At 45.9% G+C, this 22,766-nt stretch overlaps 2 non-coding genes across 2 annotated transcripts; one reads left to right on the forward strand and one right to left on the reverse strand.

Annotated features, from left to right (window-relative positions):
- The first annotated feature begins 1,049 nt into the window (after positions 1-1,049).
- Positions 1,050-1,131, forward strand: trnaa-ugc (transfer RNA alanine (anticodon UGC)). Its single transcript has one exon. It is a non-coding gene; the product is annotated as a tRNA-Ala (tRNA).
- A 12,917-nt stretch (positions 1,132-14,048) lies between these two features.
- On the reverse strand, positions 14,049-14,130 carry trnaf-aaa (transfer RNA phenylalanine (anticodon AAA)). Its single transcript has one exon. It is a non-coding gene; the product is annotated as a tRNA-Phe (tRNA).
- Positions 14,131-22,766: the final 8,636 nt, after the last annotated feature.

Here is a 22,766-nt window from a genome sequence, read left to right on the forward strand (position 1 = left end):
AGGAGTTGGATATATTTCTTAAGGCTAAAGGGATCAACGGTTGTGGGGAGAAAGCAGGGACCGGGTACTGAATTTGGATGATCAGCCATGATCTCATTGAATGGTGGAGCAGGCTCGTGGGGCCGAATGGCCTACTCCTGCTCCTATCTTCTATGTTTCTATGTTTCTATTACCAAGGCATAGAATTCAAGAACAGGGAGGTTATGCTTGAACTGTATAAAACACTAGTTAGGCCACAGCTAGAGTACTGCAGACACTTTTGGTCACCACATTACAGGAAAGATGTGATTGCACTAGAGAGGGTACAGAGGAGATTTACAAGCATGTTGCCAGGACTGGAAAAATTTAGCTGTAAGTAAAGATTGGATGGGGTTGGGTTGTTTTCTTTGGAGCAGAGGAGTTGGAGGGGAGACATAATTGAGGTGCATATAATTCTGAGGGGCCAAGATACAGTGGATAGGAAGGACCTATTTCCTTTAGCAGAAATGTCAATGATCAGGGGCGTAGATTTAAAGTAACTGGTAAAATGATTAAAGAGGAGTTGACAAGAACCATTTTCACACAGAGAGTGGAACGGATCTGGAAGTCACTACCGATCACATTAATAGAAAGCAGTATGGATATGTACTTGAAGTGCTGCAACCTACAGGGCTACGGACCCAGAGCTGGAAAGTGGGATCAGGCAAAATATCTCTTTTTCGTCCGGCAAAGACACGATGGGCCGAATGGCCTCCTTCTCTGGCGTAAATTTCTGTATTTCTATGATCTCTGCCCTTAATCTTCAATATTCCAAGAAATACAAGCCTAGATTACGTGATCTCTGCTCATAGCCTAACCCTTGGAGCCCTGGTAACACACTCGTGAATCTGCACCGCACATCCTCCAAGGTCAATATATCCTTTCTAAGGTGCAGTGCGCAGAACTGGACACAGTGGCCTAACCAGGCCTCTGTGCAGCTGTCACACAACTTCCTTCCATTTATGTTGTGCAGGGAAGTTGTCTAATAGTTTGCATAGGTCATTTCACTGTTGAAAAGTTACATTTGCGTAGCTGGGATGGCCGAGTGGTTAAGGTGTTGAACTTGCAATCCAATGGGGTTTCCCTGTGCAGGTTCGAACTCTGCTCGCAGTGATTCTACTGCAAATTCTTTATTTTATTTAATCGGTTCCCTGTGGAGATCACTGGCCCCGAAACTGATTAGAATTCCCTCCACTGCACGTTATGACACTGATTAACCCAAAGCTGTTGTTCCAATTGGAAACACTAATTTGTCATCAATTAGAAATTGTGGATTTGTTTGAAACAATTTTCAAATATCAGTGAGAAATTTACACATAAGACAGCACATAAAAATTCCATTTAATAAAGAACCCTGCAATGTTTGGAAGGAAAAGAGTGGAAACGCGGTTTGGTTTTCTAAAGTTGAACCTGAATTATCAAGTGTGTAAAACGACCGAGGCCGGACTCGAACCTGCAATCTGCTGATAGCATTCAGAATTTGCACCACCGTCAGACGCCTTATCCATTAGGCCACACGGCCACACAAAAGTGGATTTAACAAATCCTAATAATGAGAGATTAAACTCCGTTACTGTGTTCATTTCATTAACAACAGAGAATACTGGAAACACTCAGCAGGTTAGGCAGCATCGAGTGAGGGAGAAACAGAGTTAACCTTTCAGGTCGAACCCTTCGTCAGAACTGGAAAAGGTTAGGGAAGAGGGATTTTTAAGCAGTGGTGGGTTGAGGCGAGGTAAGAACAAAGGAAATGTCTGTGATAGAATGGAAGGCAGGAGAGATTGACTTACAAAAGGGATGATGGTGCAAGGCAAAAGGAGAGGTAATAGGACAAGTTAACGAACAAAAGATGGCTCAAGATGAGGTGTGAATGATTAAGGGAGAAACATTAACAACTGTCATGTGAGGAAAAATGAGAACAAATTAAAAAAATTAAAGAAATACAGGGGCCAATTTATAGTCTGAAATTGTTGAACTCAATGTTAAGTCCAGAAGGCTGTAAAGTGCCTGATAGAAAGATGAGGTGCTGTTCCTCGAGCTTACGTAGAGCTTCATTGGAACAGTGCAACAGGCCAAGGAAAGAGAGATCAGAGAGGGAGTGGAGCAGATAATTATAGTGACAGGTGACCGGAAGCTCGGGATCACACTTGCCGACTGTTCTGCAAAGCGGTCACCCAATCTGCATTTGGTGTCACAATGTAGATTCAGCGAATACAGTAACTAAATTGTAAGAAGTACAGGTAATCGCTGTATCACCTGGAAGGAGTGTTTGGTGCCCTGGGCGATGGGAAGGAAGAAGTTAAAAGGGCAGGTGTTGCATTTCCTGCACTTGCATGGGATGGTGCCGGGCGAAGGAGAAGGTGTGTTGGGGTGATAGAGGAGTGGACCAGGCTGCCTTCGAGAGAGCGGTCCCTTCGAAATGCTGAAAGGGAGGAGGGGAAGATGTGTTTGGTGGTGGGATCATGCTGGAGGTGGTGGAAATGGCGCAGGATGATCCGTTGAATGTGGAGACGGGTGGGGTGAAAGGTGAGGAAAAGGGGGGAACCCTATCATGTTTCTAGGTGGGAAATGGAACAGACTCGGTCGAGGGTCATGTCAACCATGGTAGAGGGGGATCCTCAGTTGGGGATAATGGAAGACATACCGGAAGAACTGGTATGGAAGGTGACATCATCAGAACAGATGCAACGGAGACAGAGAAACTGGGAGAATGGAATAGAATGGAATGGATAAATCCCCAGGGACTGATAATCTACATCCTAGTGCACTTAAGGAAGTGGCCCTTGAAATAGTAGATGCATTGCTGGTCATCTTCCAAAATTCGATAGACTCTGGAACAGTTCCCATGGATTGGAGGGTAGCTAATGTTACCCCACTATTCAAAAAAGGTGGTAGAGAGAAAACGGGGAATTATAGACCGATAAGCCTGACATCGGTAGTGGGGAAAATGCTATGTGGATGTGGTGTATTTGGACTTTCAGAAGGCTTTCGATAAGGTCCCACATAAGAGATTAGCGTGTAAAGTTAAGGCACATGGGATTGGGGGACTTGGATAGAGAACTGGTTGGAAGACAGGAAGCAAAGAGTTGGAATAAACGGGTCTTTTTCCGAGTGGCAGGCAGTGACTAGTGGGGTACCGCAGGGATCGGTGCGAGGACCCCAGCTATTCACAATATATATTAATGATCTAGACAAGGGAACTAGATGTAATATCTCCAAGTTTGCAGATGACACAAAGCTGGGGGGGCATGTGTGCTGTGAGGAGGATGCCGAGAAACTCCAGTATGATTTGGACAGGTTGGGTGATTGAGAAGAAGCATGACCGATGCAGTATAATGTGGATAAATGCGAGGTTGTCCACTTTGGTGGCAAAAACAGGAAGGCAGATTATTATGTGAACGTCAATAGATTGGGAGAAGGGGAAGTGCAACTAGACCTGGGTGTCCTTGTGCACCAGTCGCTGAAGGTAAGCATGCAGGTGCAGCAGGCGGTTAAGAAGGCAAATGGTATGTTGGCCTTCGTAGCGAGAGGGTTCGAGTACAGGAACAAGGATGTCTTGCTGCATTTGTACAGGGCCTTATTGAGATCACATCTTGAGCATTGTGTGCAGTTTTAGTCACCTTATCTGAGGAAGGATGTTCTTGCCATGGAGTAAGAGCAGTGAAGATTCAACAGACTGATACCTGGGATGGCAGGAATGACGTATGAGGAGAGATTGGGTCGACTGGGCTAATACTCGCTGGAGTTTAGAAGAATGAGAGGTGATCTCATTGATACTTACAAAATACTAACAGGACTAGACAGATTAGATGCAGGATGGATGTTCCCGATGGCGGGGGAGACCAGATCCAGGTGTCACAATCTAAAGATAAGGGGTAAGCCATTCAGGACAGAGATGAGGAGGAATTACTTCACCCAGAGAGTGGTGAACCTGTGGAATTCTCTACCACAGAAGGCAGTTGAGGCAAATTCATTAAATATATTCAAGAAGGAGTTCGATATATTTCTTAAGGCTAAAGGGATCAAGGGATATGGAGAGAAGGCAGGGACAGGGTACTGAATTTGGATGATCAGCCATGATCTCATTGAATGGTGGAGCAGGCTCGAGGGGCCGAATGCCTACTCCTGCTCCTATCTTCTATGTCTCTATGTTTCTATGTTTCTATGAGCCCTTACAGCAAGCGTGGTGGGAGGAAGTGTGGTCCAGGTAGCTGTGGGAGTCAGTGGGCTTATAGTGGATGTTGGTCGATAGCCTATCCCCAGAAATGGAGACAGAGAAGTCGAGGAAGGGAAGGGAAGAGTTGGAGATGGACCATGTGAAGGTGAGGGAAGGGTGGAAATTGGAAGCAAAGTGAAAGAAATTAACTAGTTCAGGGCGAGTGCAGGAAACATCACCAATACAGTCATCGATGTACCAGAAAAAGAGGGACCTGAGTTGGACTGGAACAAAGAATGTTCCACATATCCCACAAAAATGCAGGCATAGCTAAGGCCCATGCAGGTACCCATAGCAACACCTTTAATTTGGAGGAAGTGAGTGGAATCAAAGGAGAAGTTGTACAATGTGAGAACAAGTTCAGCCAGGAGGATGAGGGCGGTGGTGGATGGGGACTGTTGGGGCCTCTTTTCAAGGAAGAAGTGGAGCCGCTTAAGGCCATCCTGGTGGTGGATGGAGGTGCAGAGGGAATGGACATCCAGAGTGGAAAGGAGACGTTTGGGGCCAGGAAACTGGAAACTGTTAAAGTACGGAGGGTGTTGGAAGAGTCGCGCATGTAGGTGGTAAGGGACTGGACAAGTCGAGAAAAAATAGAGTGAAGATAGGAAGAAATCAGTTCTGTGGAGCAAGAACAGGCTGCAACAATTGGTCAACCAGGGCAGTCCTGTTTGTGTATCTTGGGAAGGATGTAGAAGTGGGCAGTGCGGTGTTGAGGAACTGAGAGGTTGGCGGCCATGTGGGGCAGACCTGCAGAGGAGATGAGGTCAGTGACAGTCATGGAAACAATTGCTTGATGTTCAGTAGTGGGGTCATGGTCCAGGCTTAAGGTAGGAGGAGGTGTCAGTGAGTTGCCGTTCAGCCTCCGGATGTTAGAGGATGGTTCACAAAACAACAACAGCACCACCTTTGTCAGCAGGTTTAATGACAATGTTAGGGTTGTATCGGAGAGAACGGAGTGCTGCAAGTTCAGAGGGAGTTAGGTTGGAGTGGATGAGGGGAGCAGGGAACTGGAGATGGCCGATGTCAATTCAGTCTCACTCTTTGCACTCCAAACCAACAGAGAGAGTAGACAATGGTAATGCAGTAGATGTAATTTATCTGGATTTTCAGAAGGCCTTCGATAATGTACCCCATAATAGACTGATGAACAAGGTCAGAGAATTCGGAGTCAGGCGAGAAGTAGCGGACTGGATTGCTGGCTGGTTTAAGGAGAGAAGGCAGATAGTCTGACTACTGGGTAGCGTATTTACAGTGGCAGAAGGTGGGTAGTGGTGTTCCACAAGTATCAGAGCTGGAGCCACTGCTGTTCGCAATTTATATTAATGATTTAGACTTAGTAATCAGAAACACAATTAATATATTTGCGGATGACACCAAATTGGGAGGGATAGTAAATACTGAGGAGGACTGCAACAAGTTACAGGAGGACATTAATAAACTTGCAGAATGGGCATAGTATTGGAAAATGAATTTCAACACAGATAAGTGTGATGTATTTCATTATGTTAGGAAGAATAGGGAGGTCACTTATTTCTTGGAGGGTGCGAGTCTAGGTGGGGTAGAGGGTCAAAGGGATCTCGGAGTACAAATACACAAATCACTGAAAGTAGTTACACAGGTTAACAAGGCCATATATAAAGCAAACCAAGCACTAGGGTTTTTTCTAGAGGGATAGAATTGAAAAGTACGGAAATTATGCTATACCAGTAACAAACCTTGGTTAGACCAAGGGTACAGAGAAGATTTACAAGGATGATACCAGAAATGTGAGGGTATACATATCAGAAAAGGATTGACAGGCTGGGTCTCTTTTCACTTGAAAAAAGAAGGCTGAGAAGTGAGTTAACAGAGATCTTTAAAATTATGAAAGGTTTATACAGAGTGAACACAGATAGAATGATTCCACTTGTGGGGAAGAGCATAACTAAAGGCCATCAATATAAGATAGTCAGCAAGAAATCCAATTGGGAATTCAGCAGAAACATCTTTACCCAAAGGGTGCTGAGAATGTGCAGCGCGCTACCACAGGGAGGGGTTGAATAGTATAGAAGCATTTAAGGGGAGGCTAGGTTAGCACATGAGGGATAAGTGAATAGAGGGTTATGCTGATAGATATAGATGAGGAAAGACCGGAGGAGGCTCGAGTGGAGCATAAACGGCGGCATGGACTGGTTAGGCTGAATGGTCTGTTTCTGGCGGTATGTTAATAATGAGTGATTAAACCCCGGGATTGTATTTATTTCAGTTCCATTCTTTGTACTCCAAACCAAACTCTGCTGAGGGAGTTTGAGCAACTAGGGGCCAAATTAAAAAGCAGAACCACAAGGGTTATAATCTCTGGATTATTACCTGAGCCACGAGCGAATTTGGCTAGGACAAATACAATTAGAGTGTTAAATGCGTGGCTCAAAGACTGGTGTGGGAGAAATTGGTTTTGCTTCCTGGGACACTGGCACCAGTACTGGTGCAGGAGGGAGCTGTTCCGTTGGGACGGGCTTCACTTGGCCAGTGCTGGGACTAGAGTCCTGGCGGATCATATAACTAGGGCTGTAGGGAGGACTTTAAACCAACTAGTGGGGGGGAGCTTCCAAGAAAGCAAATAATAAAAATGACAACAGAGAAGGTCATAGACTTAGGTAGCAGTGGGGAAATTAAAAACCAGAGCGTGTTAGGAAGGGGAAGAAGGTATGGAGTAAAAGGTAAATAATAAAAAGGGCAAAAGCAGGAACTAAGTGTCACAAAACATCTTTGAATGTTCTCTATCTGAATGCACGTAGCATTCTTAACAAAATAGACGAGTTAATGGCACAAATAACTACATATGGGTAAGATCTTGTGGCCATTACAGAAACATGGCTGCAGGGTGACAATGCCTGGGAATTAAACATACCAGGTCATTTAACGATCAGGAAGGACAGGCAGGAAGGAAGGGGTGGTGGGGTGGCTATGTTAATAAAGGAAGGAATCACTGTAATACAGAGAAATGATATTGGGATAAAAGATCAGGATAATGAAACAGTTTGGGAGTAGGTAAGGAATAATAAGGGGAAAAAACCACTAGCGGGCATAGTCTATAGTCCTCCGAACTGTTGCAACTTTGTTGGACGGAGTATCAATCAGGAAGTAGATCAGGCTTGTAATAAGGGTACATCTATAATTATGGGGGATTTTAACTATCATATTAATTGGACAAATCAAATTGGGCAGGGCTGCCGTGAGGATGAGTTCATTGAGTGTATTAGGGATGGGTTTCTTGAGGAGTATGTAACTGAACCGACCAGGGGGCCAGCAACCATAGATCTGGTCCTGTGTAACGAGACAGGATTAATTAAAAATGTCCTAGTAAAGGATCCCCTTGGAATGAGTGACCATAACATGGTTGAATTCCATTTTCAATTAGAGGGTGAGAAGGTTGGATCTCAAACAAGCGTGCTAAACTTGAATAAAGGAGACTATGAAGGTATGAGAGCGGAATTGAGTAGAGTGGATTGGGAAAATAGATTAAAGGGTAAGACGATACATGATCAGTGGTGTACATTTAATGAGTTATTTTACAACTTGCAAAAAAAATATATTCCACTGACAAGAAAAGGGTGTAAAAGAAAAGGCAGCCATCCGTGGCTAAGTAAAGAAATTAAGGATAGTATTCGACTGAAAACAAGAGCATATAAGGTAGCCAAATCTAGTGGGAGGATAGAGGATTGGGAAAACTTTAAAGACAGCAAAAAATAATAAGAAGATTGATTAAGAAAGGGAAGATAGATTATGAAAGTAAATTAGCAAAAAATATAAAAACAGATAGTAAGAGTTTTTATAGTTATATAAAAAGAAAAAGGGTGGCTAAAGTAAATGTTGGTCCCTCAGAGGATGAGACCAGGAAATTAATGGTGGGAAATATGGAGATGGCACAAACACTGAATGAATATTTTATATCAGTCTTTACAATAGAAGACACTAAGAATATCCCAACACTGGACAAACAGGGGGCTAAAGGGGGGGAGGAGCTAAACACGATCAAAATCACGAAGGAAGTGGTACTCGGTAAAATAATGGGACTCAAGTTGGATAAATCACCTGGACCTGATGGCTTACATCCTAGGGTCTTGAGGGAAGTGGCGGTAGGGATTGTGGATGCATTGGTAATAATTTTCCAAAACTCCCTGGACTCGGCAAAGGTCCCTGCAGACTGGAAAACTGCTAATATAACACCCTTATTTAAAAAGAGCAGTAGACAGAAGGCTGGAAACTATAGACCGGTTAGCCTAACATCTGTGGTAGTTAAAATTTTGGAGTCCATTATTAAGGAGACAGTAACAGGACATTTGGATAATCATAATTTAATAGGACAAAGTCAGCATGGTTTTATGAAGGGGAAGTCATGTTTGACAAACTTGCTGGAGTTCTTTGAGGAAGTAATATATAGGGTGGATAAAGGGGAACCAGTGGACGTAGTGTATTTAGACTTCCAAAAGGCATTTGACAAGGTGCCACACAACAGATTATTGCTTAAGATAAAAAATCACGGGATTGGGGGTAATATTCTGGCATGGATAGACGATTGGCTATCTAACAGAAGGCAGAGAGTTGGGATAAATGGTTCATTCTCAGACTGGCAATCAGTAACTAGTGGTGTTCCGCAGGGGTCAGTGCTGGGTCCTCAACTCTTTACAATCTATATTAATGATTTGGAGGAGGGGACCGAGTGTAACATATCAAAGTTTGCAGATGATACTAAGATGGGAGGGAAAGCAGTGAGTGAGGAGGGCATAAAAACCTGCAAGGGGGCATAGACAGGCTAAGTCAGTGGGCAGAGATTAGGCAGATGGAATACAATACTGTAAAGTGTGAGGTTATGCACTTTGGCAGGAAAAATCGTAGAGCAAGTTATTACCTTAATGGCAAGAAACTGGAAAGTGCTGAAGTACAAAGAGATCTAGGGGTCCTGGTGCACGAAACTCAAAAGGTTTGTATGCAGGTGCAGCAAATGATTAAGAAGGCCAATGGAATGTTGGCTTTCATTGCTAGGGGGATAGAATATAAAAATAGGGAGGTATTGCTTCAGTTGTAGAAGGTTTTGTGAGACCGCACCTGGAATACTGCGTACAGTTTTGGTGTCCATACTTAAGAAAGGACATACTTGCTCTCGAGTCAGTACAAAGAAGGTTCATTCGGTTACTCCCGGGGATGAGGGAATGGACATATGAGGAGAGGTTGAGTAGATTGGGACTCTACTCATTGGAGTTCAGAAGAATGAGAGGCAATCTTATTGAAACATATAAGATTGTGAAGGGATTGGATCGGGTGGATGCGGGGAGGATGTTCCCGATGATGGGTGAAACTAGAACTAGGGGGCATAGTCTTAGAATAAGTGGCTGCTCTTTCAAGACTGAGAGGAGGAGGAACTACTTCACTCAGAGGGTGGTAGGTCCATGGAATATACTGCCCCAAAAAGCTGTAGAAGCTACATCATGACATAAATTTAAAACAGAAATAGACAGTTTCCTAGAAGTAAAGGTAATTAAGGGTTATGGGGAGCGGGCAGGAATTTGGACATGAGTCTAGTTTCGGATTGGTCATGGCCCTGTGGGTAGCGGAGCGGGCCCAGGGGCCATGTAGCCTGATCCTGCTCCTATTTCGTGTGTCTAATTCTGTTAGATTCAGGAGATGGTTCTGTGATAGTGGATTGGCGGTTAGGATCAGTTCAGCCATGATCTTATTGAATGGCGGAGCAGGCTCGAGGGGCCGATTGGCCTGCTCCTGCTCCTATTTCTTATGTACTTATGTTAACCAATCAGCGGCTGTGAACCGTTCACTGATTGAAGTACGAGAAGTCCCGATGGATCTGGAATTGTTCATTTAATGTTGGAAACGCTCCGCAGGTCATAACTCAGGATTTCCAGCTTTGCTTCAAAGCATTGCAGGTCCCGTGTGGGTTTCCATCCAAACTATTCAACAAATAACAAAATCAAGAAACTACCCTCTCTACCAAAAATCAAATGGCCTGTATGGGGATCGAACCCGCGACCTTAACGTTATTAGCATCACGCTCTCACCAACTGAGCTTACCGGCTGTCTGGCCTTTGTTTTTCAGTTCATTTATGGTTGATTTTCCTTTTTTGTCGGCTCATTCACTTTATTCTCAGCAGGCTCTGAAAGAAAGACTTGTATTTTTGAGTCTTTCACAGAATCAGAGAATAGATACCGCACAGAAGGAGGCCATTCGGCCCGACGAGCTCCTGCCGGGTCTCTACAAGATCACTTCAGCTTGTCCCACTCGCTCGCCCTATCCCTGCAGCCCTGCAATGTTTTTCCTTTTTGAAAGCTACTCTTGAATCTGCCGCCACTACCCTTTCAGTCACTGCACTCCAGATCCTAACCACAACAGGTCAGGGAACATCTGTGGACAGAGAAACACAGCGTTAACCTTTCAGGTCCAGAACTAACTCGGCAGATTTGCATTAATATATTGCAGGTCCCGTGTGAGTCTCCTTCCAAACTTTTTAAGCTGCTCAAAAAGAAAAAGACGAAACTAACCTCTCAACAACAATGTTAATGGTCCGCACGGGGATCGAACGTTATTAGCATCACGCTCTAACCAACATGAGCTAACCGACCGTCGGGTTCAGCTCATGTGTATAAGCTTATATTTTCGAGACTCTATCTGACCATTTCCTGTATTAATCTTTAGGCATACATCCTGCAGTTGTCAATCATACACTATCCTATCGGCAAATACTGTACATATGTCACTCTGTGCCACACATGACAACAGCCAACACAAGTGCCAGGCAATGGCCAGCTCCAACAAGCGAAAGTCTAACCACCGTCCCTTCACATTCAACAGCATGACCATCACCGAATCCCCCCCACCTTCATCAACAACAACTTGCATTTATATAGCACCTTTAACGTAGTAAAACGTCCCAAGGCGCTGCACAGGAGTATTTTCAGACAAAACATTTGACAACAATCCACATAAGGAGAAATTCGGGCAGGTGACCAAAAGCTTGGTCAAAGAGATAGGTTATAAGGAGCGTCTTAAAGGAGGAAAGAGAGGTGGACAGGATTAGGCAGGGAATTCCAAAGCTTAGGGCAACAGAAAGGTTGAGCGATTATAATCAGGGATGCTCAAGAGGGCAGAATTAGAGGAGCGCAGATATCTCAGGGGGTTGTGGGGCCAAAGGACATTACAGAGATAGGGAGGGGCGAGGCCGTGGAGGGAATGGAAAAGCAAAATATTATTAAAATGGAGAGAGACGACAGAATGCTGCGGTTAAGAGGGATCTGGGTGTCCTCGTACATGAAACACAAACAGTTAGCATGCAGTAATTAAGTAGGCAAATAGAATGTTGGCCTTTATTGCAAGGGGCATGGAGTATAAAAGTAGGGAAATCTTGCTACAACTGTACAGGTGAGGCCACGCCTAGAGTACTGCATACATTTTTGTTCTCCTTATTTAAGGAGGGATATACTTGCATTGGAGACAGTTCAGAGAATGTTCTCTAGGTTGATTCCTGGAATGAAGGGATTGTCTTATGAGGAAAGGTTGAGCAGGTTGGGCCTATACTCATTGGAGGTTAGAAGAATGAGAGGTGATCTTATTGGAACATATCAGATTCTGAGGGGTCTTGACAGGGTAGATGCTGAGAGGCTGTTTTCCCTCATGGGGGAATCTAGAATCAGGTGGCATAGTTTCAGAATAAGGGTTTGTCCATTTAAGACGCAGATGTGGAGGAATTTCTTCTCTCAGAGGGTTGTGAATCTTTGGAATTATCTACCCCAGAGAGCTGTGGAGCCTGAATCATTGATTATATTCAAGGCTGAGATAGACAGATTGTTGAACTATCGGAGAGTCAAGGGTTATGGGGGAACAGGCAGAAAAGTGGAGTTGAGGCCAAGATCAGATCAGCCATGACCTTATTGAATGGTGGAGCAGGCTCGAGAGGCCGAATGGCCTACTCCTGCTCCTATTTCTTATGTTCTTATGTTCTTAAAAGGGCAGCCAGTGCATGGGAACACCATCACCTCCAAGTTCCCCTCCAAGTTACACACCATCCCGACGTGAAAATATATCACCATAACTTCATCGTCGCGAGGTCAAAAACCTGGAAATCCCTCCCTAACAGTACTATTGGAGTACCTTCACCACATTGACTGCAGCGGGTCAAGAGGGCTTCTCAATACCACCTTCTCAAGGGCAATTAGGGATGGGCAATTAATGCTGGCCTTGCCAGCGATGCCCAATTCCTAGGAACAAATTAAATTAAATTAAAATTGTCACGATTGGATGTGGCAGGATTGCAGAGCTTTGATCTGATCCGTTGGTTGTTGGATCGCTTCGCTCTGTCTACACATGCTGTTTCCATAGTTTAGCATGTGTGTAGTCCTGAGTTGTAGCTTCATGAGGTTGGCACCATCATTTTAGGTAAGCCTGGTGCTGCTCCTGAAATGCTCTCCTACACTCCTCATTGAACCAGGGTTGGTCCCCTGTCTTGATGCTAATGGTAGTGTGAGGAATATGCCAGTTCATAAGGTTACAGATTGTGGTGGAATACAATTCCAAAGCTGAGGCCCCCTCTGCCCTCTCAGGTGGACATAAATGATCCCATGGCACTATTGGAAGAAGAGCAGGGGGTGGTGAGGTTTACCCCGATGTCCTGTAGCCAATATTTATCCGCAAATCACCATCACTAAAACAGGTTATCCTCGATTATCACATTGTGGGAGCTTGCTGTGCACAAATTAGCTGCTGCTATTTTTCCTACGTTACAACAGTGACTACAACTATATTGGCTGTAAAGCGCTTTGAGATGTCCTCAGGTGAAAGGCGCTGTAGAAATCAGAGTCTTTCTTTTACAGCCTTCGAAGTCACAGAATCACAGAAACCCCACAGTGCAGATAAAGGCCATTTCGGCCCATCGAGCCTGCACCGACACATATCCCACCCGATCCCCGTAACCCCTGCACCAACACATATCCCACCCTATCCCCGTAACCCCATGTATTTAATCCCCCTAACACTAAGGGTCAATTTATCATAGCCAATCAACCTAACCCGCACATCTTTGGACTGTGGGAGGAAACCGGAGCACTGACAACTGACAAAAACCAAAAATCAACATAAATTGAATTTAATAGCAAACGGAGTTAAGGGAGGCTGGTTAGCTCCGTAGGTTAGAGCGTGGTGCTAATAATGCCAAGGTCGTGGGTTCGATTCCTGTACGGGGCATTTACTTTTTGATGGTGTGGGTAGCTTCTTAATTTTGCTATTTGCTGAAAAGATTGGAGCTGTAATACTTTGAAGCAAAGTTACAAAACCCTAGTTCTGCCGAGAGCTCAAGGAACTGGAAGGTTGACCCTGTGTCTATCTGTCCACAGATGGCGGTGATCTACAAATTTCTCCTACTGGTCGCGTGGCCGAATGGATAAGGCATTAGACTTTGGTATTAATCCTGAGGTGATCAGAAAGTTGCAAGTTGGAGTCCTGCCACGGTCTTTTTACACACTTATTAATTCGTGTTCAGTTTTATAAAACCAAACCGTGTTCCCACTTAGTAGCTGAAGGTGATTCCCTACCAAACACTGCAGGGCTCTTTATTAATTAGTATTTTTGATGCTGCTTAGTGTGTGTATTGCTCACTAGTTCCCAACAAATCCACAATATCTAATTGATGCCGATAAATTATTAGTGTTTCAATTGGAACTTTGGGTTAATCAGTGTAATGAAGTGCAGTGGAGGGAATTCTGATCAATTTCGGGGCCAGTGATCGCCACAGGGAGCCGATGAAATAAAATAAAGAATTTGCATCAAAGTCGCTGCGAGCAGGGTTCGAACCTGCGTGGGGAAACCCCAGTGCATTTTTAGTCCAACGCCTTAACCACTCGGCCGTCGCAGCTGCACATTAGCACTGAGAAAATGCTTCCTATTGTGAGTGAGTCAGGAAATAGCTAAGAGAAGACAGGTCAGAAATACTCACCGATAAATCCAGCAGGGACTTCAGGATTAACTTCTTTGGCCAAAGAGCGCTGAGAATGCAGTAGTTGAGGCGAATACTACAGGTGCATTTAAGAGGAAGGGAGAAAGGAATAGAAGGATATGCTGATAGGATTTTTTAAATTCGTTTATGGGATGTGGTGCTCTGGCAAGGCCAGCATTAAATGCCCATTCCTAATTGCCCCTTGAGAAGGTGGTGGTGAGCCGCCTTCTTGAACCGCTGCAGTCCGTGTGGTGAAGGTACTCCCACAGTGCTGTTAGGGAGGGAGTTCCAGGATATTGACCCAGCGACGATGAAGGATCGGCAATATACTTCTACGTCAGAATGGTGTGTGACTTGGAGGGGAAATTGGAGGTGGGGGTGTTCCCATGCGCCTGCTGCGCTTGTCCTTCTAGGTGGAAGAGGTTGCGTGTTTGGCAGGTGCTGCTGAAGAAGCCTTAGTGAGTTGCTGCAGTGCATCCTGTAGATGGTACGCACTGCAGCCACGGTGCGCCGGTGGTGGAGGGAGTGAATGTTTAAGGTGGTGGATGGGGTGCCAATCAAGCGGGCTGCTTTGTCCTGGATGGTGTCGAACTTCTTGAGTGTTGTTGGAGCTGCACTCATCCAGGTAAGTGGAGAGTATTCCATCACACTCCTTACTTGTGCCTTGTAGATGGTAGAAAGTCTTTGGGGAGTCAGGAGGTGAGACACCCGACGCAGAATGCCTAGCCTCTGACCTTCTCTTGTTGTCACAGTATATATGTTTAATGGTAACCCCCAGGATGTTGGTGGTCAGCTCCTTTGTTCATGTTGGACCAAGGTTTTAATGAAGTCGGGAGCCGAGTGCTCTTGGCAGAACCCAAACCGGGCATCAATGAGCAGGTTATTGGTCAGTAAGTGCCACTTTACAGCACTGTGGATGACACCTTCCATCATTTGCTGATGATTGAGAGTAGAGAGTAGACTGATGGGGCGGTAATTGGCTGGATTGGATTTGTCCTGCTTTTTGTGGACAGGACATACCTGGGCAGTCTTCCACATTGTTGGATAGATGCCAGTGTTGTAGCTGTACTAGAACAGCTTGGCTGGAGCACAAGTCTTCAGAATGATAGCCGGGGTGTTGTCAGGGCCCAGAGCCATTGCTGTATCCAGTGTGTTCAGCCTTTTCTTGATATCACGTGGAGTGAATCGAATTGGCTGAAGACTGGCTTCTGTGATGGTGGGGACCTCAAGAGGAGGCTGATATGGATCTGTCCAGCATCATTTTTATTATTTTTATTATTTTGTTTCATAGCGGTTTGTTACAACTGAGTGGCTTGCGAGGCCATTTCAGAGGGCAGTTAAGAATCAACCACATTGCTGTGGGACTGGAGTCACACAAAGGCCAGACCAGGTAAGGACGGCAGATTTCTTTCCCTGAAAGACATTAGTGAACCAGATGGGTTTTTACGACAATGCGATAGTTTCATGGTTGCCATTAATGATTCTAGTTTTATTTGGGGGGTGAGGAGAAATAGAGAAGGAGGAGCCTCGTGTGGAGACCTGTTCGTGCAAATGGACTGTTTCTGTGGAGCAGACTCTATAATATTATGTAACACCCGCTTTAATCAGATGCAGCATGATCCTGGACTGACAGTACATCCCTTTTAAACAGACACAGAATAATCCGGGACTGACAGCACATCCCTTTTAAACAGACACAGAATAATCCGGGACTGACAGCACATCCCTTTTAAACAGACACAGAATAATCCGGGACTGACAGCATGGCCCTTTTAAACAGACACAGAATAAACCGGGACTGACAGCATGTCCCTTTTAAACAGACACAGAATGATCCGGGACTGACAGCATGTCCCTTTTAAACAGACACAGAATGATCCGGGACTGAAAGTAGACCCCTTTGAAAAAGACATGGAATGCTGCCTGACCTGCAGAGTATTTCCAGCATTTCGTCTGTTTATATTTCAGATTTCCAGCATCAACACTATTTTGCTTTTGTAACAGACTTTTATGTAATTGGCTCTGTGGCGCAATGGATAGCGCATTGGACTTCTAGTTGTATGACAAATTAAGGCATTTGTGGGTTCGAGTTCCACCAGAGTTGGATTTTGGGGCGTGGTTCCTCCACTGCCGGTACATTTTTCAGTAATTCAGAGAAGGGAAACTACCGCCCCAACACTTTCCCTCTGAGTCAGTTACACAGGAGCAGGAGGAGGCCATTCAGTCCCATGGCCGTTTTACATAGGAACAGGAGGAGACCATTCAGTACCATGACCCTTTTACACAGGAACATGAGGAGGCCATTCAGCCCCTTTAGCCTGTTATACAGGAACAGGAGGAGGCCATTCAGCCCCTCGAGCCTGTTACACAGGGACAGGAGGAGGCCATTCAGTGATACAAGATCTGTACAAGAACAGTAGAACTCCATTCAGCCCCTCGAACCTGTTACATAGGATGAAGAGGAGGCAAATCAGGCCCATGATCCAGTTATAAAGGAACAGTAGAATGCAATTCAGACCAACGAGTCTGTTATAAAGGAACAGGAAGAGGCAATTCAGACCAACGAGTCTGTTATAAAGGAACAGGAAGAGGCAATTCAGACCCACGTGTCTGTTTCACAGGAACAGCAGGAGGCCATTCAGCCCCTCAAACCTGTCACACATGAACAGGAGGAGGACATTCAGTCCCTCAAGCCTGCTACACTGGAACAGGAGGAGGCAATTCAGACACACGAGTCTGTTATACGGGAACAGGAGGAGGCCATTCAGCCCCTCAAGCCTGTTATACATGAACAGGAGGAGGCCATTCAGCCCCTCGAGCCTGTTATACATGCACAGGAGGATACCATTCAGCCCCTCGAGCCTGTTACACAGTAACAGGAGGAGGCCATTCAGCCCCTCAAGCCTGTTACACAGGAACAAGAGGAGACAATTCAGACACACGAGCCTGTTATGCAGGAACAGGATGAGGCTATTCAGCCTGTCGAGCGTGTTATACAGGAAAAGGAGGAAGCCATTCAGCCCCTCAAGCCTGTTAGACAGGAACAGGAGGAGGCCATTCAGCCCCTCGAGCCGGTTACACAGGAATAGGAGGAGGCCATTCAGCCCCTCAAGCCCGTTATACATGAACAGGAGGAGGCCATTCAACCCCTCGAGCCTGTTATACATGCACAGGAGGATGCCATTCAGCCCCTTGAGCCTGTTACACAGGAACAGGAGGAGGGCAATCAGCCCCTTGAGTCTGTTATACAGGAACAGGAGGAGGCCATTCAGCCCTTCGAGTCTGTTATAAAGGAACAGGAGGAGGCCAATCAGCTTCTCGGGTATGTTACACATAAACACGAAGAGGCCATTCAGCCCATCGAGCCTATCATACAGGAACAGGAGGAGGCCATTCAACCCCTCGAGTCTGTTATGCAGGAACAGGAGGAGGCTATTCAGCCTGTTATGCAGGAAAAGGAGGAAGCCATTCAGCCCCTCAAGCCTGTTACACAGGAACATCAAGGGCAAGGAAACCTCCTGCTGATTACCACCTATTACCCTCCCTCAGCTGATGAATCAGTACTCTTCCATGTTGACACCATTTGAAGAAGCACTGAAGGCAGCAAGGGCACAGAATATACTCTGGGTGGGGAACCTCAATGCCCATCACCAAGAGTGGCTCGGTAGCAGCACAACTGACCGAGCTGGTCGAGTCCTGAAGGACATGGCTGCCAGTCTGAGCCTGCGGCAGGTGGTGAGGGAACCAACACGAGGGGAAAACCTATTTGACCTCCTCCTGACCAATCTACCTGTCACAGATGCAAAACAGTTCAAAAAGTATTCATTGGCTGTAAAGCACTTTAGGATGTCCTGAGGTCGTGAAAGGGCTGTAGAAATACAAGTCTTTCTTTTACAGCCTTCCAAGACAAAGTGACTTAGCGGGCAAATACCAGAAACAGGGACGGTACTGTAGATAAGCCTTACCGATGGGCCGGTTAGCTCAGTTGGTTAGAGCGTGGTGTTAATAGCACCAAGTTTGCGGGTTCGATCCCTGTATGGGGCATTTATTTTTCGAGGGAAGGTTAGTTTCTTAATTTTGTAATTTTTGAGCAGTTTAAAAGTTTAAAAAGTTTGGAAGGAAACTCACACGGGACCTACAAAGCTGCAAAATCTTAGTTCTACCGAGAGCTCATGGACCTGAAAGGTTAACCCTTTGTTTTTCTGTCCACAGATGTTCCCTGACCTGTGGAGTGTTTCCAACATTTATTGAAAAATTTCAGATCCAGCATCTGCTGCATTTCGCTTTTTATTTTACCGCAGTGTCCTCGCTTCTATTAACAAAAGTCAAAAATAAATTGTAGCTACTGGAAAATGGGTTTTACTCTCACTGTGAGCATTGGTGCTTCAGGGGTAGAATTCTCACCTGCCACCCGGGAGACACGGGTTCAGATTCCCAGCCAATGCAGGTTAAAATTTTTAACAATTTATTTCATAGCAAACACATCACATGAAACATTAATAATAAATTAGCTGTTCCTGTGTAACTGGATCAAGGGAATGAATGGCCTCCACCTGTTCCTGTGTAACAGGCTTGAGGGGCTGAATGTCCTCCTGTTCCATTGTAACAGGCTCGAGGGGCTGAATGGCCTCCTGTTCCAGTGTAACAGGCTTGAGGGGCTGAATGGCCTCCTCCTGTTCCTGTGCAACATGCTCGAGGGGCTGAATGGCCTCCTCCTGTTCCTGTGTAACATGCTTGAGGGGCTGAATGGCCTCCTCCTGTGTAACAGGCTCGAGGGGCTGAATGGCCTCCTGTTCCAGTGTAACGGGCTCGAGGGACTGAATGGCCTCCTCCTGTTCCTGTTTGACAGGCTCAAGGGGCTGAATGGCCTCCTCCTGTTCCTGTTTGACAGGCTCGAGGGACTGAATGGCCTCCTCCTGTTCCTGTTCGACAGGCTCGAGGGGCTGAATGGCCTCCTCCTGTTCCTGTTCGACAGGCTCAAGGGGCTGAATGGTCTCCTCCTGTCCCAGTTTGACAGGCTCGAGGAGCTGAATGGCCTCCTCCTGTTCATGTTTGACAGGCTCGAGGGACTGAATGGACTCCTTCTGTCCCGGTTTGACAGGCTCGAGGGGCTGAATGGACTCCTCCTGTTCCGGTTTGACAGGCTACAGGGACTGAATGGCCTCCTCCTGTTCCGGTTTGACAGGCTCGAGGGGCTGAATGGCCTCCTCCTGTTCCTGTTCGACAGGCTCAAGGGGCTGAATGGCCTCCTCCTGTTCCTATTGAACCATGTTTCAGGCACTAATGTGGCTGATGTTCCGATTGAGCCCTCTGCTGTCCCGGCGCAGAAAGAAACACAGTGCCCATGTATAAAACCCCAAGTCCTTGTACTTTCTTTCTTTCTTTGAATCTTTCTTTCATTTCTCCCCTTTCTGTGCCATATGCTCCTTATTCTATTGTTGCTTAGTGATATATGTGTTCATATTTGCCGGTTTCAACGTGTTCATTGCTTCTGCTGCTTTGAATTGTGTCGAAAAAGTGAACTGAATTTCTCCACCTGTGTGACGCATCCTCGTGTTCGAAACTGTTTTGGTTTCAATCAAACAAACACACAGATTACTCGAACTCGCTGAGACTTTCCTGGCCAGTATTTGTTTCCTGCTTCCTTGCATTTGGAAAGGCCCAGGCTTCATCCCCGGCCTGTGCTGAGGGAGCTGACCTGAGCCTGGGCAGCGGTTACAATTGCTGTCTGTGGCCCTGTGTTAGGGAGAGGGTGAATGAGCCTGGCTTCATGTCCACTCGCCCTGCTGGCTGTGGGCAATGGCTGAGCAGAGGACCAGTTGTGATGGGTGTCAGCAGGAGGGGAGAGGTGGAGAAGGGAAGTTGTAAAGATAAAGAAAGGGGATCCCAGCTTTTACAGCTGCTGCTGCCCACAGTAGGCAGTTTGGACAGTGGGTGACCACAGCCCATGACACACACGAGCCAATCCAGCCTCCTCGTGGACTGCCTTCACTTACACTTCTCCTTTTTAAGATGAAACTGTCATTTAATTCATGTGACGTCTAAACCACATCCCCTCTGATTGTCATTTCAAAACCATTGCAGTTACAGTCTCAGCTCAACATCGGCAAACCCCAGCAGCAAGCAGGTGAGATTTACAATCTCTTAATGATCAATGATCTTTCACAGGAACGTGTCAAATCAGTGCTATGTTGTTAAAGTCAACACAGGATGTCAAGGTCTTAGAGAGGGTGCAGAGGAGGTTTACCAGAATGGTACCAGGGATGAGGGAATTCAATTATGTGGAGAGACTGGAGAAGCTGGGATTGTTCTCCTTAGAGCAGAGAGGGATAAGAGGAGATTTGATAGAGATGTTCATAATTATGAATAGTTTTGATAGCATAACTAAGAAGAAAGTGTTTCCACTGGCAGAAGTTTCGGTAACCAGAGGATGCAGATTTATGGTGATTGGCAAAAGAACCAGAGGTGACATGAGGAAACATTTTTTTTAAGCAGCAAGTAGTTGTGATCTGGAATGCGCTGCCTGAAAGGGCGGTGGAAGCAGATTCAATAGTAACTTTCAAAAGGCAGTTGAATAAATACTTGAAGGAAAAACATTACAGGGCTATGGGGAAAGGGCAGGTGAATCAAATTAATTGCAGAGCTCTTTCAAAGTGCCGGCGCAGGGCTATGGGGAGAGAGTGGGGCACTGGGATTTTTTTGGGATTGATACAGGTCTATGGGGTGTGAGTGGGGCAGTGGGATTAGTTTGGGATTGATTCACGGCTATGGGGTGAGAGCGGGGCAGTAGGATTAGTTTGTGATTGATACAGGTCTATGGTGTGTGAGCGGGGCAGTGGGATTAGTTTAGGATTGATTCAGGGCTATGGGGTGAGAGCGGGGCAGTGGGATTAGTTTGTGATTGATACAGGTCTATGGGGTGTGAGCGGGGCAGTAGGATTAGTTTGGGATTGATTCAGGGCTATGGGGTGAGAGCGGGGCAGTGGGATTAGTTTGTGATTGATACAGGTCTATGGGGTGTGAGCGGGGCAATGGGATTAGTTTGGTGATTGATACAGGGCTATGGGGAGACAGCGGGTCAGTGGGATTAGTTTGGGATTATTACAGGGCTTTGAGGAGGGAGCGGGACAGTGGGATTAGTTTGGGATTGTTACAGGGCTTTGGGGAGAGAGTGGGGCAGTGGGATTAGTTTGCGATTGATACAGGTCTATGGGGAGATAGTGGGTCAGTGGGTTTAGTTTAGTATTGCTGTGGCAAAGAACCAGAATTAACACAGTGGGCCGAATGGTCTCCTCTGCTCTGTAAATATCTATTGTTGGAGACTCCTCGGCAGCTTTAACATACCATTTGGTGTACATTTCCTCTCCATATTCTTCTCTAAATGTTCACTGATGGTTCCTTCACAGCTCCCCAGGCTCCCTGTTTTTCGTGTTAGCAGCAAATGTCGATACGTCTGCCTCCTGTACCCAAGTCCAGATTGTTGAAATAGCAAGAAGGGCAACGGTCGCAGCAGTGATGCAGGGGGGCCAACTCTTTACATCGTCCAGTCAAAAAAACACCCAATAACGACCGCACTCTGCTTCTGTCTTTTAAACAGCTTCCTGGTTTCTAGAACGGTTTCTAGTTGTGTATTAATTTTATCCCATATAAGGACATAGAAACATAGAAACATAGAAGATAGGAGCAGGAGTAGGCCATTCGGCCCCTCGAGCCGGCTCCGCCATTCAATGCGATCATGGCTGATCATCCAAATTCAGTACCCGGTCCCTGCTTTCTCCTCCGACCCCTTGATCCCTTTAGCCTTAAGAAATATATCCAACTCCTTCTTGAATATATTTAATGAACTGGCCTCTACTGCCTTCTGTGGTAGAGAATTCCACAGGTTCACCACTCTCTGGGTGAAGAAATTCCTCCTCATCTCAGTCCTAAATGGCTTACCCCTTATCCTTAGACTGTGACCCCTGGTTCTGGACTCTCCGGCCATCGAGAACGTCCTTCCTGCATCTGGTCTGTCCAGTCCTGTCAGAATTTTATAAGTTTCAATGAGATCCCCTCTCATTCTTCTAAACTCCAGCGAGTATAAGCCCAATCGACCCAATCTCTCCTCATACGTCATTCCTGCCATCCCAGGTATCAGCCTGGTGAATCTTCGCTGAACTCCTTCCATGGCAAGAACATCCTTCCTCAGATAAGGCGACCAAAACTGCACACAATACTCACGATGTGGTCTCACCAAGGCCCTGTACAACTGCAGCAAGACATCCTTGTTCCTGTACTCGAACCCTCTCGCTACGAAGGCCAACATATCATTTGCCTTCTTAACTGCCTGCTGCACCTGCATGCTTACCTTCAGCACCTGCATGCTTACCTTCAGCGACTGCTGTACAAGGACACCAAGGTCTCGTTGCACTTCCCCTTCTCCCAATCTATTGCTATTCAGATAATAATCTGCCTTCCTGTTTATGACACCAAAGTGGATAACCTCGCAGTTATCCACGTTATATTGCATCTGCCATGCTTTTGCCCAATCACCCAACCTGTCCAAATCATACTGG

The sequence above is a fragment of the Somniosus microcephalus genome, unplaced genomic scaffold, assembly GCF_052327205.1.
Source record: "Somniosus microcephalus isolate GS21.2 unplaced genomic scaffold, FLI_Smic_1.0 unresolved_chr8, whole genome shotgun sequence".
Classification (NCBI taxonomy): Eukaryota; Metazoa; Chordata; class Chondrichthyes; order Squaliformes; family Somniosidae; genus Somniosus; species Somniosus microcephalus.